Source organism: Ambystoma mexicanum, chromosome 2q, assembly GCF_040938575.1.
Source record: "Ambystoma mexicanum isolate Mex_15411 chromosome 2q, UKY_AmexF1_1, whole genome shotgun sequence".
Classification (NCBI taxonomy): Eukaryota; Metazoa; Chordata; class Amphibia; order Caudata; family Ambystomatidae; genus Ambystoma; species Ambystoma mexicanum.
The window spans coordinates 1,315,550,379-1,315,568,042 of NC_090924.1; positions in this window are offsets into that span (position 1 = coordinate 1,315,550,379).

Genomic DNA, 17,664 nt, shown 5'->3' on the forward strand with positions numbered 1-17,664 from the left:
CACTGTTTCATATTCCTAATTGTGGCGGGCTGTGTTGTGACATAATATGTGTTGTCTTCTGGGTTCTGTGTAAAGTCACTTAGGACTGCAGAGAACTGGGCGCGTTTGATGACGCACCCTGTAACGTCATGGAGAGAGGCGGGGAATATGAATGCTTTGATAATATCAGGCTTAGGGGCGGGAGATATGATTTAGTGTCGCAAAAGCAAATCAGCCAGGTCAATAGCGCCAGTAATAGGATTATCACATAATGTCGGCGCACACCAGCCGGATTTATCGTTTCTTTAGTGGACAAAAAGTCAGTTGACGCCCATAGGAAATTGTACTTTTAGCGGACAAAAGGAGTGGTCTTAAAACACTTTCACCCTGACAACGAACAATACAAACAACGTTCTCAGAACACCCCCATTTTGTGTAATTGCAACCATTTCAGGACACCGCGAGTGTTCTTAGAACACATTAATCTAGACAGATTACAATACGCACAGCGTCCTGAGGACACCCCCAGTTTGTGTATTTACGAACAATTAAGTACTCTGCGAGTGTTCATAGCTCATTTTTACCTTCCTTGCGAACAAAAATGACACATACTCCGTCCTCTAAACAACCCACCATTTAGTTTATTTACAAAATGTCAGAACAGCTGTGTTCTCCGCGGACAAATCGAGCGCAACAAAAACGTCTAGCACATAAAAAAACAAAACATTGAACCTATCTCATACTCCCCCACCCTCCCCAAACACTCTTACACACCAACACACGGCACTAAATACAGTTTTTTTCCACGTTTCACTGCGCTGTACGCGGTCAACGGCGAATACAAGATGGCGGGCGCCACAGAAAATCTGACGCGCTCCACGCCCCTCGCCGTCCAATCAGCGAACACGTCGCATGTCCGCGGACATGACGCAATCAGGGTGCTGTCCGCGGAGCGAACAGGGAAGTCCGTCCGTGAAGCGAACACAAATATCACTAATTTTTTTGCCTTACATTTTGGTCATTTTTTAAAAAAAACTACTGGACAGATTTACACCAAATTTGCAAAAGCACGCTTTCGGGACCAGGCCGCCGCTCCTGCTGCAAATTTGGTGTAAATCCGTCCAGCGGTTCGGGCTGTAGCCGCGCGCACATTTTTTTCCCATTCTGTCTATGGTGAAAAAAAAGTTTTGGGACCCCCCTATAACTTTTCCCCCCCCTGGATGAATCCTCACCAAACTTTGCAAAAAATTTCAGAGTGGGCCATATACTTTTTTTGCAAAGTTTGGTGAGGATTCGTCCAGGGGGAGCGAAGTTATAAACCGCCCAAAAAGTGCTCTTCCTATGGAAACAGCAACTTAACCATAACTACACAGCCACTAACGTGGCTGTGTAATATAGATATATATATATATTACTTTTGTGGATATTGCTAGACAGGCACTCACTAAGATACATTCACCATTTTAGGATTTGAAAGAAATATCTGTGCAGTGAGTATGAAATACTTGGTGAAGACCAGTCCCACCCGTCATCTTGGAATAAAATATGTCCAAATGTGGGTGTAACGCAGGGCAAGAACCATTGTTGGTTTACATAAGAACATCAGGTGTTGTTTGTTTGTTTATTGATTTATTTATAGAGCACCAAATCCCACAAGCATCAGGGTGCTTACAAGAACACACAAGACCAAGAGAAATGACAGGACAGAACATACATCATCACATACAGCAATTACCAAGAATGGAAGCTAAGGGACAGAGGAGCAGCCTGGGGAAAAGATTATTCAAATAGGAACGTTTTTAAACATTTCGTAAAGGCAAGATACCCTGGTTCCAGGTGCAAGTCGATAGGCAGCCTGTTCCAAGCTTGTACCACCAGGACAGGAAAGTATCGCCCGAGGCTCTAGCTCTTTTGCATCTTGGTACGGTTAAGTATCCACAAGTAGAGTGATCTTAGGGGGGCATATAGGATTGATTGTTCCTTGAGATAAACAGGTGTTCTACCATTGATACATTTGTGGATCAAAGATGAGCCTTGAAATGTATTCTTGCTGACACATTCCGCCAATGGAGGTTTCTTCAAGCATGAGAGATGTGCTCCCTCCTTTGCTTCATTCTGGGTTATTTGGAGCCTAATTAATGGCGTTTTTGCTGCCCCCAAGCAAGAGTGAATTGCAATAATCCAAGGGGGGCATGACAATGGCTCTAACCAGGGTGTGCCGATTGTTAAGAGACAAGAGACATTTGGCTAGCCTCAGCATCTTTAGGTGGTAACTTGTTCCGCTGACCACTCTGTCCATGTGAGAATCAGAGCCAAGAGAAGCTTCAGCATACACCCCCAGCGTCTTGACTTTATCCATGACGGCAATGCAATTACCTTCAATGTACATGTGAGAGTACTCTCCGTCTTGGCACTGTTTAGACACATCCAATTACTGGACATCCAACTTTTTATCAGGTCATAGGTATGAGCAAGTCTGATTGAGTCGATCTTGTAGTCACCACTCACCTCCATCAGGAGTTCAGTTTCATCCGCATAGTCTGTAAATTGGAGACCCTGAAAAGCTAGGGGATCGCAGAGGGGCTTTATGTAAAGATTGAACAGAGTCAGTGACAAACAGGCCCCCTGTGGAACACCATAGAATAGTGACTCAGTTTCAGACAAGCCCACACACCATAATACCCCTGAGTTCCTATCCCTCAGGAAGATAAGTTTGACTCTGTGGTGATCAGTAACTTCCTGGCATTATGGTTATTAAGGGGACTATATTCCACTCAAAAATATGTGGCAAAACAGTACATACCACTTCTGCCCACCATCCTGGAAATGATGAGTGCACATTGGTGTTTCTATGTGGAGGATTAGGTGTAAATGCAGACGACAATCACATTCCTACCTTGTTTTATGTAGGTATATTTAAATTTATTGTTTTTGTTTTTATGATTGTGTTGTTTATTGTTTGTTGTAAATTTGTTTGTATTCACGCCCATTTGCCTATGGGCCTAGGGAGATATATAAAATAATAAGTAAATAAATAATTAAAGACCAGCACCAATAATCCTTTTAGAACATCATGCAGTGAACAATCAACTGATCGCTGATCGCTGCCCCTCCCATACTGCCTTTACTGTTGCTGTCCACTGTGCACCCACACACATCGCAGACATTGCAAAGACAAGGAAAAATCACCTTTCTGGGGCCCTGTATTTCTCCACTCCTACCCTCCATTCCTTCGAAAAAAGGTCAACAAAAGTTTTTAAAAGTTCATCAATGCTGAACTAATTACCTAATTACTTCTAAAACAGTTAATGAGTATTTACCAATGTTTTAGTATGAAATGCATGCAAGGTTCACAGATCAGACTAAAGGCTCCAGGCTGTGCCAGTCACAAGCGAAAGACAAGCATTGGCAACGCCAATAGTTGGGGCTTTCGTTTTGTTATGTGATCAGCATTTTCTAGGCTCTGATAATACGGCACTAGCTGGCCACAAGATCGCAACAGCTGGAAATAGGGCTGATTACCTGGATATATGATTGCAGCGCTTGGCAAATGCCTATTTTATTTATGTATATAAGTCCCAACTGCTGGCTTAGTCAATGCTTGTTTTTAACAGGAGGAGATAATAATCAAGTGGTTGAAGCAACACTTGGTCAGACATGTTCATTACACCATTAGCCTTTAACTGCTGCAATTAAGCTTTTAACTCACAGCAGACTGCTTACAAATAACTCTGACAGGCAAAAGTTTGATTGTACTGCTTGATACCGTAAGCTTAAAGAGTTCCCAGGATTATGTGTTTTAGGCGGGCAGGGGCAGGTAGTGGGTGAGAATGGAATGGCCATAGGGATTATCATGGCCATGGCAACAATGGGTAGGTAAATAACTAAACAACACCTTCAAGGTTTCTGTCCCTCCACACATGTCACCATCTCCCAACTAGCTGTACTGTAATGCAATCGCTTTGGCTTACAGGTGGCATTTACGCGCCCCCTAATAGCCCAAACTGAGAAAGTGGAAGTGGCGAACTGTCTACTTTGATTGCTTCATGCAGTGGATCCCTTGTTTTACTCTATCCTCCTTTTTTCCTGGAAGTAATTGGTTTGTGAGAAGGGATTTCAGCAAACATTGGGCCTCATTACAAGTTTGGCGGTAGCTTTGCCGGTAAAACTGGCATGTTGCTGGCAAACTTGCACATTTTTCTGGCCCCTTGCCATGAGTAAATACAGGGCCATTACAACCTTGGTGGACTCTGTATTTCCCCATTGCCAGGGGCCAGAAACTTTTACTCCCCATTCCCATTGAGCCCGATAGGGCTCAATGGGAATGGGAAGGTCGGATGCACCGGCACCATTCAGAATGGTGCCGGTGCATCCGACATGATTTGCTCGCGGGTGCCTTCCGCCCGCCAAGTCCAACCTGGCAGGTTAAAAGGCACCCGCAAGCAGAACTTGCAGTTTGCCGGTCTTGTATCTATGGTACGGGCAAGCTTACTGGCACAGTATTTACCGGAACGGCAAACTTGTATTGAGGCCTATTGTCTTCTATAGGAAAATGCAGCACCTCCAGAGGGGCCTTCATCATGCTAATAATCACATATGGGTGCCTATGTGCCTGTAAAAAATGATTTACACAAATTAAATGGTGCTGGTGAAAAACCTTGCAGTACAAGTCACCATGTGTGTGACTGGGAGTCCCACTGATTTGCAAATTTCTGCTTCTAATGTGCAAGGATCTTCTGTCCACTCCATTAAGCAGATCCCACGGGACCCATATGAACCTCTCTGAAGCTTTGGGCACAGCCCCCGAAAGGAAAACGTTTGAAAATGAGTTTCTTTGACTAATGAATTAATTTAATTCTCACTTCTACCTGACGCCTATTACAGGTTCTATTATAACATATTAGCTATGTTGTTAATAAAAGTAACTTTACCATGTTGATGTTAAAATAGAGCTACTGTTAGATGTCTAATCTAAACTATGCTGCACTAAGTCTAAGATTGACGAAGCTACAGTTCACCCTTTCTACTAAAAAGGCCACCAGAGCAATCATCGATAGAACATATCTACTATTCACCATCTGACAAAAATGTATGAAACATTTATAAAAAAATTGTTCCCATGATGGTCTTTGAACTGGAGTATCAGTATTGTGGGCGATTTGAAGAATGTTCACATGTGGTGTGTTAGTTGTCAGTTCTACTAAAGGATTTAGGACATCATTGCCATTTGGGTGGATTATATTTGCAGGAATGCATCAGAGAATCAACAGTACTGCCAGTGTTAGTCCTGAAAATCCACTGATTTGCAACTTGCCCAATGGCTATTCCGAACGTTAGTGGTATTACTGTAATACCACTGGAGGAATTCCAGAAATACCACTTTCTATTTTTTCTATCAATTTTCACCCTCATTTTGAGGGTGTAAAAGGATAATTCACATTAGTGGTTCATATCACTGCTGTCCTTTTTTAATGAATGAAAGTGACAATTCTGACCTTTTTACACATTGGGCCTCATTAGGAGTTTGGAGGTAGCCATGCCGTTTTTAGCGGCATGGCTGCTCCCAAACCGGGTACCGGGTCTGGGTCCCAAAAATAGGGAATTACCGACTTTAGCGGGCTCGGTAGTTCCCATACTCGGGACCCGGTACATCCTCATTCCCATTTGAGCCCCCATAGGGCTCACATGGGAATGGGGAGGATGCTAACAACGGGCCCGTTAATGACGGGCCCGTTGTTAGCATCCTGGTCTGCTAGCTGGTCCCGCTCTGCATGTCTGGTCTGGCCAGGCGTCCAGAGCGGGACCGCTTCAGGACCCCTAATGTAGCAGCCCGGAATGAACGGTGCTGGTCCCTTACCGGCACCGCTCATTCCGTGGCCGCCACACTCCTAATGAGGCCCATTGTATGGGCAACATAGTGAGGGAGTGGGCATCAGAAATTACAATTTATTTAGCCCCTTCCAATGTCTCCTTTCAAATAGTTACTTTATGTATTGAAGGGAAGCACTTATACTTCCATCTTGTAAAGAAAAAGGGTTTTGAGGAGGAAGTTTTTACAATGCTCACTTCCACCTCTGAGGTGTAGCTAAATATCGGTGTGCTTTCAAGGCAGTGTTAAATATCTTCATACTTGTACATTTTAGGCGTTATTTAGTGTCATTTGCAAACTTGTGGTGATGCCCTTACTGAGTTTCAGAAACCAAACCTTTACAGTACGAAGTGTCAAACTTCCACCTAACGCACACTGTTTTCTTGCTGTTGTTCCTCTTTAGGTCTCACTCATTGAAAGGAAAAAGCTTCATGAAAGGATAGTTAATAGAACAGTTACCGTCTGGATTTTGCAAATTTCTAATGCAAACAGGAAGGAACTGGGAATGCTCATCATAGATAACAAGAAGGGGAGTGCAAAGATGTTTTCCTGACTTCACAACTATGTGTAAATAGTGAGACCCAGAGAGTGCATGCCCAGAGAGTGCTCTTTGGACTGTAGACTTTGTTGCCGACTACAAGGAATATTGCTGGAGAACCAGGTGGCTATAGGGGATAATATCTGCTTTCTTTGTGGACTTTGCCGGCACAGACTTTGGCCCCGCCCCTTTCCTGTCGGAAAATGATTTAAACCCACGGGCGTGCACAACAATGCACGCGCACTAGTGCGTGCGCGCCTAGTGATTGCCCAGAGAGTGCTGTTTGGGCTGTGGACTTTGCTGCCGACTACAATGAGCTAATGTGGAACGTTGCAGTAGAACCAGGTGGCCATAGGGGATAATATCTGCATTTCTTTGTGGACACTGCCGCAACAGACTTTGGCCCCACCCCTTCCCGCCAGAAAAAAAATTATACCCAGGGGCACGCCCACTGAGTGAATGCCCAGAGAGTGCTATTTGGGCTGTTTGGCGGGGTGTTGGCATATTGTTGTGATGGCACACTGATAAGAAGGAGGCAAACATGATTGATCTTGCCATATAGGGATTCCTGGTGTTCCCTGGAGTGTATATGATCCAAAGGTGCCAATATTCTGGGTCCCTCATGGGGAGCAGCTAAAGCACCTGTGTATACTCTAGCCTGGTAGCTAGTAAGGAGATAACTTCGACCAGAGAGTGTGTGATTTTTACAAACATAGGTGGTTATAACCCTGGTTTCATGTTAATATCGGGCTAATAACCCCCCTGATCTGTTTGGTTAGCCTCTGGGAAGATGCCCCAATTAGTAAAAATACAAATTTAGGAGTGCAGTGAGATCGGCCTGCAGATTAGCCTGTGGTCCTTCCGTGGATAAAGGCAGAAAAATTATCCGGAAAAAAGGAGACGTAAAAAATGATCTGCTTGAAAAAGGTCACTAAGGTAACTGAGATTGGAGTCATTGAAGCAGTCTGGGATAAGAGGGGCAGGCCGTTAAAGGGACAGGAAAAAATGATGCATCAATTATTTCTATCACAACAGAAAGGACTCAATTATATTCTTAATGTAGGCATATTTGCCATTCAAGAGACCTGCCTAATGAAAGCGTTCAAATTGGATGGGTACACTGTTATCCAGAAAGGCACCATAAGGAATGATAGAGGTAGACTGTTTGAGGGCTTAGCCCTTAGATCAAAGAATCATTTGAAACTTAAAAGATATGAGATTGATTGTGATCAGCATAATATATTGGCAGGCACTGTGGAAATTGAAGTTGCGGATAAGACAAAAAGTTTGCTAATATTAATGTCTATAACCCACCGAACATTGTATATGGAGCTGAGATTATTGAGGAGCTTGTAGTAATCCTAGAGTGCTGGAGGGATGTAAACACTGAATCACTGTATTCGATAATGAGAGATCTGAATTGCCAGCACCTGAGAAAATACTTTAGGCGAGGAGATAAGAATATTGCATGCTCAAAACATAAACAAGGGGCCACTATAATCCATTTCACGCAGGAGGATTCTATACCTCAAGGTATGTGGACTTCCTTAATTGATATGAATAGCCTGTATCAATAGTTTATTGATACAGATAAGCCTAACTCACTTCAGCATACATGGTCAGTGGGTTTGAAGTCCTCATGGATTGTTTCCATGCTCTATGTTTCAGCTCTTAGGAGAGCTAACACTAACTCCTACGGATGTTAGCAATCATGTTGTGAAACAATTTTATCTGAATGCAATGTCTACTTGTCCAAAGACTATTGCTGGTCAAACTAAAATCACTTCAGGGGGCAATAAAATAGTCTGGTCCTGAAAAAATATGAATAAGTATACTTTGGTTTTCCAAGATCTGCTAGAGTCAGTGTTTCAAGATGCATTTCAGGAACTAAGGAATTTGAATGTTTATCTGTTATTGCCAAACAAATAGCACAGACCCCATGGGAAAAACATTTTCTAAAAGTACATTTAAAGAGAAAACCTATGATAAAATATTGGCGACACCTAAAAAAACACATATAAAGAAATACGAAACATCTGATATAATTGTTATGATATAGTGGCACAAGAAAAAGATTACCAACATCAAAACGAAGTACAGAAATATTGTTAGGGGCCATACAGCCTCGATATTTGCCAAGAACTGGCTCTGAATGTTTAACCTAATAAGGGATTGGGACTCAATGCATTTCAAGTACATGCTGGTATGCAAGACAGTGAGTAACTGTATCATGGAACAATCCTGGAGTTCATACATTGCTAAAGTGTACCATAAGAAATCGGACAACTATAAGTGGTCAGATTTTCAATTGTGTACTGATATCTTAACGTGGGATATTGAGGATCTACATGGGATCATAACTAAGCTGAAGAAATTGCGGGTCGCTGGCCCTAAGGGGATACAAAATTTGATCTAGTAGAGGGATTGAGAATATTGGGCCGAATCTCTGGACAAAATATGTGTGACCATAAATGAAACAGGTATAATACCAAGCAGCTGGAAAGAATCAATGTTCATCCCCATTTTTTTTTTTAAAGTGCCAGAAATAATCCACGCAAATACAGATTACTTGCCGTGTTCTTGAACCATCAGGCTGGCTTTAGACATGGAACTGGGGTTTCTGCTAATCTTTGGGCTCTGCCCATTTTATCCACAAATGTTGGAATGAAAAGGAAGGTGCTCTGTATATCTGCTTTGTAGATTATAAGGGTGCATTTGACACAGTGGATATGGAACTGTTATGGCTGAAATGGCAATGCTGGGATATAAATCCAATGCTGCTCCACTTTATTAGAGAACTGTATTCATATACTAAAGGGCAGATAAGATTAAACCAGGAGGGGTCCCTGAGTGATTTTATTAATACTAATTATGGGCTGAAACAAGGGTGCCCTTTGGCGCAGACATGTATAACCTATATGTCTCTGACATGGGCCAATCATTGGGAAGGTGCATATCTTTATGCCCAAAATAGGTATAATAGCCTGGCTGGGTTATGCAGACGATACTTTGCTAAGCAATAAGACTCCCATGGGATTGCAAAGAAATATGAATTCATTGGTTGATTATTCAGAAAAGAATAAACTAATGATCGATTTTCAGGAAACAAAATTCTGGAAATCAGAAGACGGAACAAAATAAAAAAGGGTGGACACAACTGGAAAAGGACAATGGGTTCGTAAAAAATGTAAGTTGTCAACTCTTATGTCTACTTAGGCTTTCTAATCGCGAATAAGCTATGTGCGATACAAATCCAAGAATATATAATGCTAAAGCTAGAGCGTAGATTTAGAGCAATCAAATGTTTTATCAGACACAGAGGTGGATACTCGATTGAAGGCTTTCTTAAGCTATACAATACCTGTTTGAAGCTATGTATATGTTATGGTATGGAAATCTGTACAAATAAAGAAGTTATTTGGCTAAAAAAACGATTCAAAAATGTTGAAGAATATATTGGGTCCTCCAAGTTGTGTACCAATGGAGGCAATAAATCGGGAGCTCTGACTCATATCATTGATGACGCAAAGAAGCATAGCCATGGGCACTTTATTTATACGTATTTTAGATACATTTAATCATTCAGAGTTTATATATTGTAATTTTAAGAATGTGCCCATGGACGTTCTTCCTGATAAGGCTTTGGCAGAATGGTTGAAGGATGTGAGAGATTTTTTTGCCAAAATTGGATTTAACATCTCAGAGAATAGAAATATTACCGAGAACGAAAAGAAGCTGAAAGAATGTGCATATACGGAATTGCTAATTTAGTATCAGTAAACTGAGAACATTTAGAGCTTATCAGTACTATAGCTCTCAGATATTCTCTAAAGACGCACCCTGTTACTATCTGGTTAACCTTTTCAATTACAAAGTTAGGAGATTTGTTTTATTATTGAGACTGGAGATGCTCCCTGTACTCTCGAGGGTAGGGGCTTTGTCCAAAATCGAATATGAATATAGACCATGTAGGAAATTGAGACTGCTAGGAATCTCCTAACAAATTGTGTCTTATTAAGTACGGTATATAACAGAAGCTATCTGAATCTGATTGTCAACTATCCATCTGATCAAATGTGGGAGTATTTCTTTGCAGGTAACTGTACGCTGGTTAACTTTGCACTATACCATGTTTGGGTTATGGCTGAAAAAAGGTTAACGGGTCTCCCTCTTGTGAAGCCTTGATGTACACATGATGCGCTGATATTATTTTCTGGTGCTTTTATGGATGAAATGTTTTATAACTATGATTATTGAATTTGTATTTTGTATGTTGATGTATTTGATATGATAAGAATTATTTTAAGTGGATGAATAAGTAGGTCTATATTGCATTATTGTTTTTATGGGATGCATATTTATATATATGCTTTTAACGTGTTTAAAGGTTTAATTAACCATAAATAAACACACATAAAAACTATGTGAACATGTGAAGTTTCCAAATTTTTCTGAGTGCACCGGCTGCTTTACTGCATGCACCATTCATTTATCACATCAGGTCTATTAACAATTTACATTACAGCTAAAAATCATCTAACACACACATGCACACGTACAATTTGTCATGAAGTTCATATGCTTGACGGTCATGAAAATACAGCTGTTCAGAATTGGGAGCTTTATTACTAGCTAAAGTAGATTAAGTGGAAAACAAAACAAGCCTCATCACATTTGCTGAAGTTTAATACTGCTAAAGTACATTTAGAGGAAAGGAAAACACGCCTAACCACATTTGCATCCCATTTGCACATTTCCATCCCTCTAAAAAAAATGTAAACGCCACTAAATGAAGTAATTAGTTCTAATAAATGTAATTGTAATTGCTTTCGTTTTAGTATGAAAACACGAGATGATCAAACGGCAGAACACAGGATGCATACAGATCCTTCCAGTGACAAGGAGGTAATAAAATATCTTTTCCAGGGCAGTCATGAAGGAAAAACAGGAAGTGGATGTCTTCTACTGTGTACCCTGATGCCTGCAGTGCATGTCATGCTTAACCCTATCATTCTTTTTTGACCTGGAAGTAATTGGTTTGTGGGAACTAATGTCAGCAAAAAGTGTTTTGTTGGTATATTTCTCAGCATCCTCTTTTTCTTCGTTCATTGGGTATATGGTAGAGGAATTAGATTTTTGTTTGCAGCTGTTTTAAGAGGTAAAGAAAACACCATGTAGTGTGCTAATCATCACAGAGATATAAATGCTTGCAAAATCCAATATGCAGGCACTTAATGGTGCCTGCAAAAAATGTCTTTAAGCTTTGCAAACTGTGTGCCAAGGTGAAGTCCTGCATCTTTGCACTGCTGTGTTGAGATCACCTGCAATGTGTTATGAGAAAACCATGAGACAATTGGAGATAATGGAGCCGAACACATCATCAAACTCACAACTCTAATTGCCAATCCAATAGAGTCTCCTTTCTTCTGTGCAGCTACATTTAGACCACTAAAGCTGAATTTGCCAAAAGAAATGGGCATCAAACTATTGGCAGCTTTCGGTTGAAATGTCACTGGGAAGCCATTTCAAAAGTCTGCAACATCTGGGTAAAATCAGAGGTGCAATACATGAGCCAGTTTACGCAGCCAGACAGATAGCGCAGTGATGTTCCAGTCGTACTGTTCCAATATCAGTGCTAAAGCATTTCAGGCTATATTAATTGACTCAGTTCTTATTAATGAGTCCGTTACTTTGGTAACATATTATCTCAAATGTTCCAAGCCTAAACACTGCCAGTCGGAAATGACCCAGAATAGCCCTATCAGACATCCCTGAGTAGAGCAGGGATGCACTCATGGCGGTTTAATCCCATGTCCCAAAACAACGCACCAGCCATTTGCACCTGGGTGCACTTTACCCTTAACCTCTGAGAAATAAGGGAATCCAGTTGTATTACCTTTAAGCCGGGCAACAACATTTAAAACTCTTAATGGTCCCTCTTCCCCCTTCCTAAACAGGTCTGCCAATGGAAGCGTACAGTGGACTCTGGCAATAGCATTGCTAGCCTATGCGTCAATTATTCCGTTCACATTAGCAGCTGGACCAAGCTTTGACTGTCTGAGCTCATTTTTCTCCTTTTTGCGCTGCGGTGTGACTAGCGGCAGGATGCCTTGTCCAGCTGGCCATCTATGACTGCTAATGGGAAATGGTGTAAGTCTTTGAATGGCAGCTCAGGACAATGTTGGTGTGTGAATGCTCTGAATGTGTGAGTTGAGGACTGAACTCGGTGGCATTTTGATGGCCAGTGGGGGACCTCACTTGTCTCTGGAGGATAGCTCAGGGGTAAGGTGCTCGCCTTGGAAGCATGAGGAAACGGCGCAACACAGGTTCGATCCACGGGTCCGCGCTTAGAAACCTCTGGGTATTAAGCACATTATAAATATCATATCATATCATATAGTTGGAAACTAACTAGGACCTGCATACATTGAAACAAGCTACATAGACATTTCTAACTAAGGAGAATATAGACTCTAGAGGGGCATCAATCCCCTCCTTGAAAACACTACAGACGGCCATCCTGCCTATGGATTGTACTTCTATAGCATAAGCACATGCTATGGAATATGACTGCATTAACCAATTGTCTAGATGAAGTGGTTCTGCCCACAATAGGCCCCTCACAAATTATCAGTCAGTGTGTGCATATTATAAATACATAACTACACAGACCTATAGAACTCAGGTTCTACAGAATGTAGTAGATGAACAAGCCAAGGCAAGCCTCTGGATAGTGAATGATTCAAGGATGTGAACGAGCAGACACACCCTCGCCTTGTCCCCCCTTACCTTGACCTTTCAAAGTCCCCTACTCTTTGCCCCTTCCACTGGGGCACCAAGTAGCGACTTATACAGTAAGATTTAATGAAATAGATATATGCTTATGGTCTGGCCAGCACATGTGACTGTATCCTTATTTTACAGAGATGCGCTTCCATTGCTGAATCTCCTTACCCGGTGTGCCATCTACAGGCCTGTTCTGACCAGATGCAGGCCAGTTGATGGGAAAGGCCCAGATAGGTCTAATTGTAATACCCCTTTGCTGCCTGTATCTCTGCTATCATGGCCCCTCAGAAACCTGCTTTGACAACAATTATTGATAGTGTTAAACACAGGGAGGCACTACTGTCCCAGAGGTACCACCATGATGGTAGCAGGTTCTGAGACCGTGTGGGACCCACCATAACCAAGAGAGTGATGGATAGAAGGTTTTGAATTAATCTTAACCACTGGCAGTGCTCTGGGCAACCTTCCACACCGTTCTTATTTAGCCCGTCTGCATCATTGCAGAAGATGACCAGCATGTACAAATCATTCTGATACTGTGACCTCTAGGAGTGACCGATTATGGAGAAATAATTCTGAAATGGCACATCGGCGAGAACAGGAAGTCATAAATGAGTGGAGATCAGGAGGTAAATGTTGGGAGGAACCTGGGAGAGAGAAGTCATGGGACAGGAAGCTAAAATAACTAGAAATTAGAAGAGTGAGGGCATATTCAATACAAGCTCAAGACTGCAGAGAAAGATACTCTCTGTGGAGAGTGCGGGGAACAGTCCAGTGTCAGGTTTCAGAAGTCAGCAAGAGAGGTGAAAAAGCTTTCTGCCTTCTGGAGAACATTCACACTTATTTGCTCACTCACTCACTGGACCATTCACTCGTTCCCGAACCACTAGTTTACACACTCCCCTCAATCATCCATTCAGTCTCTCCCACAATAATTCACTCATTCACTTACTCACTCAGCTCAATCACCTTCACAATAGCTCACTCACTCCGATCACTCAATCACCCACTTACTCATTAATCAAATTGCTGCTATGAAATCAGTTACAGAAAACAATTAATCAATCAATTACCTCGGAGAATCACCAGGCCTTGAAAGGGATTGCTATGCAGAACCTACCATCCCACTCTATTTTGCTAAATAGTCCTCCTTAGAAAGTGCTGTACTGACGCCTCCTCCAGTTCAAGAAGTCACTTAAACCTCTGGACTTCTAATTCATATGACCCCCCCCCCAGTCCAGAAAACCTACCATGGGCTGGAAACAGTTTCATCTCTATACTAAGGAGGGATTGTCAGCCTGCATATCTTTTGGCCAATGGTTTCCATGATACCCTGGGCACTAGGGCTGATGGGATTTGTAGGCCAAAACATTAGGACATAGACAGGTTGCTTGCCCCTGCTAACCAATACAATTGCTGCTCCAAAGCCCAGCATTGCCCTATCTGCCCAGGCAGAGCAGTCCCTCTTAGACCCTCACTATGCAGAACATTATCCCTCCTGGCATCATTTCACTGGCATGTCCTGCCTACAATATCATAACCAAATATGTCTTCACCCACTTGATTTTTAAGCAACACATGTGTCATCTCATCTATTCCTGGCATTGAATTCCTTTTCAAAATAAGCACTAGAAAAGTGAATGCTTGTGTATCCCTTTTATAGGCATCCAATAGCCCTTTGCCAAGCACTGCAATCACATGCCAGGTACTCGCGTTATTTGCTATCTGTTGCCATTTTATGGCCAGGTAGTACCAATATGGCAGTGCTAACCCATACCTACCCAAAAGCCAAAACAATTGGCTTTTCCATAGCTTGTTACCGTTGTACATGCAAAGCACCTTTAGACGTTCAGGGAAACATTTTGAGATGTAACTTTCATCCATCACCCTGCGACAGAGCGTTTTTTTTATGCAGTGGTGGAAGTCTTTCTTCTGTGGCAGTGCTTTTTAGTGACTGACACCTGCAGGGGAATATATTAAGAGTTTCGGAAATGGGTTACAGTCTCGTATGCCGTGGCCGGTGGGTTGCAGTCTCGTATGCCGTGGCCGGTGGGTTGCAGTCTCGTATGCCGTGGCCGGTGGGTTTCAGTCTCCTATGCCATGGCCGGTGGGTTGCAGTCTCGTATGCCGTGGCCGGTGGGTTGCAGTCTCGTATGCCGTGGCCGGTGGGTTGCAGTCTCGTATGCCGTGGCCGGTGGGTTGCAGTCTCGTATGCCGTGGCCGGTGGGTTGCAGTCTCGTATGCTGTGGCCGGTGGGTTGCAGTCTCGTATGCCGTGGCCGGTGGGTTGCAGTCTCGTATGCCGTGGCCGGTGGGTTGCAGTCTCGTATGCCGTGGCCGGTGGGTTGCAGTCTCCTATGCCGTGGCCGGTGGGTTGCAGTCTCGTATGCTGTGGCCGGTGGGTTGCAGTCTTGTATGCCATGGCCGGTGGGTTGCAGTCTCCTATGCCGTGGCCGGTGGGTTGCAGTCTCGTATGCCGTGGCCGGTGGGTTGCAGTCTCGTATGCTGTGGCCGGTGGGTTGCAGTCTCGTATGCCATGGCCGGTGGGTTGCAGTCTCCTATGCCGTGGCCGGTGGGTTGCAGTCTCGTATGCCGTGGCCGGTGGGTTGCAGTCTCGTATGCCGTGGCCGGTGGGTTGCAGTCTCGTATGCCGTGGCCGGTGGGTTGCAGTCTTGTATGCCGTGGCCGGTGGGTTGCAGTCTCGTATGCCGTGGCCGGTGGGTTGCAGTCTCGTATGCCGTGGCCGGTGGGTTGCAGTCTCGTATGCCGTGGCCGGTGGGTTGCAGTCTCCTATGCCGTGGCCGGTGGGTTGCAGTCTCCTATGCCGTGGCCGGTGGGTTGCAGTCTCGTATGCTGTGGCCGGTGGGTTGCAGTCTCGTATGCCGTGGCCGGTGGGTTGCAGTCTCCTATGCCGTGGCCGGTGGGTTGCAGTCTCCTATGCCGTGGCCGGTGGGTTGCAGTCTCCTATGCCGTGGCCGGTGGGTTGCAGTCTCGTATGCTGTGGCCGGTGGGTTGCAGTCTCGTATGCCGTGGCCGGTGGGTTGCAGTCTCGTATGCCGTGGCCGGTGGGTTGCAGTCTCGTATGCCGTGGCCGGTGGGTTGCAGTCTCCTATGCCGTGGCCGGTGGGTTGCAGTCTCCTATGCCGTGGCCGGTGGGTTGCAGTCTCGTATGCCGTGGCCGGTGGGTTGCAGTCTCCTATGCCGTGGCCGGTGGGTTGCAGTCTCCTATGCCGTGGCCGGTGGGTTGCAGTCTCGTATGCTGTGGCCGGTGGGTTGCAGTCTCGTATGCCATGGCCGGTGGGTTGCAGTCTCGTATGCCGTGGCCGGTGGGTTGCAGTCTCCTATGCCGTGGCCGGTGGGTTGCAGTCTCCTATGCCATGGCCGGTGTTCGTGGAATGGGGAGAAGTGTTGCACCTCCTTATGTGCCACACAGGGGGTTCCACTACACAAGCTTGAGGTGGTGCTTAGAGATGGTTGAGGGTTATGTTCTGATCCTGACAAGGCATCTGCACTGGGTCCTATTGGCAGATGCTTATTCTATCTGAGTGTACCCCTCCTCGTCATATTTACTACTACTTTGTTGGATGTCTATATCCTTTAACAATCACCCTCATACGCCTCCGTTTGAGCACAGGAAGCACGCCTCTCATACTATATATTAGTTCCTAATCCTAATCCTAAAACCGTCCTCTTTTGTTTTTGGTCTCCTTCGAGCCCCCCAGGCGGTAATGAGAATATATTCTCTCAGGAAAAAGTACAGATTCTACTCCAGCAGGGGGCAGTGTTTTTCTGGGTCCTCTTTTGCATCCCAAACACTGAGTCCGAGGAGAGAAAGCTAGCCCTTACTATACGAGGATGTGTGTCCTGAGGGGATGTGTAGGTGCCCAGCGGCGTGGAGGCACTCTGGTGCCAGTGGGCAGAGTTCAGGGGAGCGGCTTCTTGCAGGGTGGCGCCGCAGGGCCTTATTCGCCTTGGTAAGTGTGAGCTAACTCATGCCGTAAGACAATTCACTGCTGGAGTTGTAACTTTGCACCATTGCTGTTGACTTATTGAAGTCTGAGACAATCCTTTCCAAAAGAAAGCAGTTTTAGTCATCCCTATAGAGGGCCCTATAGACGCAGGTGTTTCCAAGATGCAGGTAAAACATGTTATGCACGTTCTTCCCGCAGCTAGAAGAAGAGGCCTTGCAGTAAGTATGGTCCCCTGTTTCATCCTGCCCTTCTTCCTCTGCCATATCGCACAATGTAGATCAGGCCGGCCCTGAAGAGGTGTGGGGGATTTATGACATGATATGATATGGCATTTATAACGCACCTAGAAACAAGTGTTTCAAGGCGCGACGAGGCAAGGGAAGACAGACAACTATCTTACTAGGCCAGCTGATATTGAGATTGTGCAAGTGCAGGGGACGGGGGAGTGGAGAAGTGCAAGGGGAAAAGAGGAGGGGGCAGCCCAGTACATAAGATAACCGTAAAAAATAAATAAGATAAATA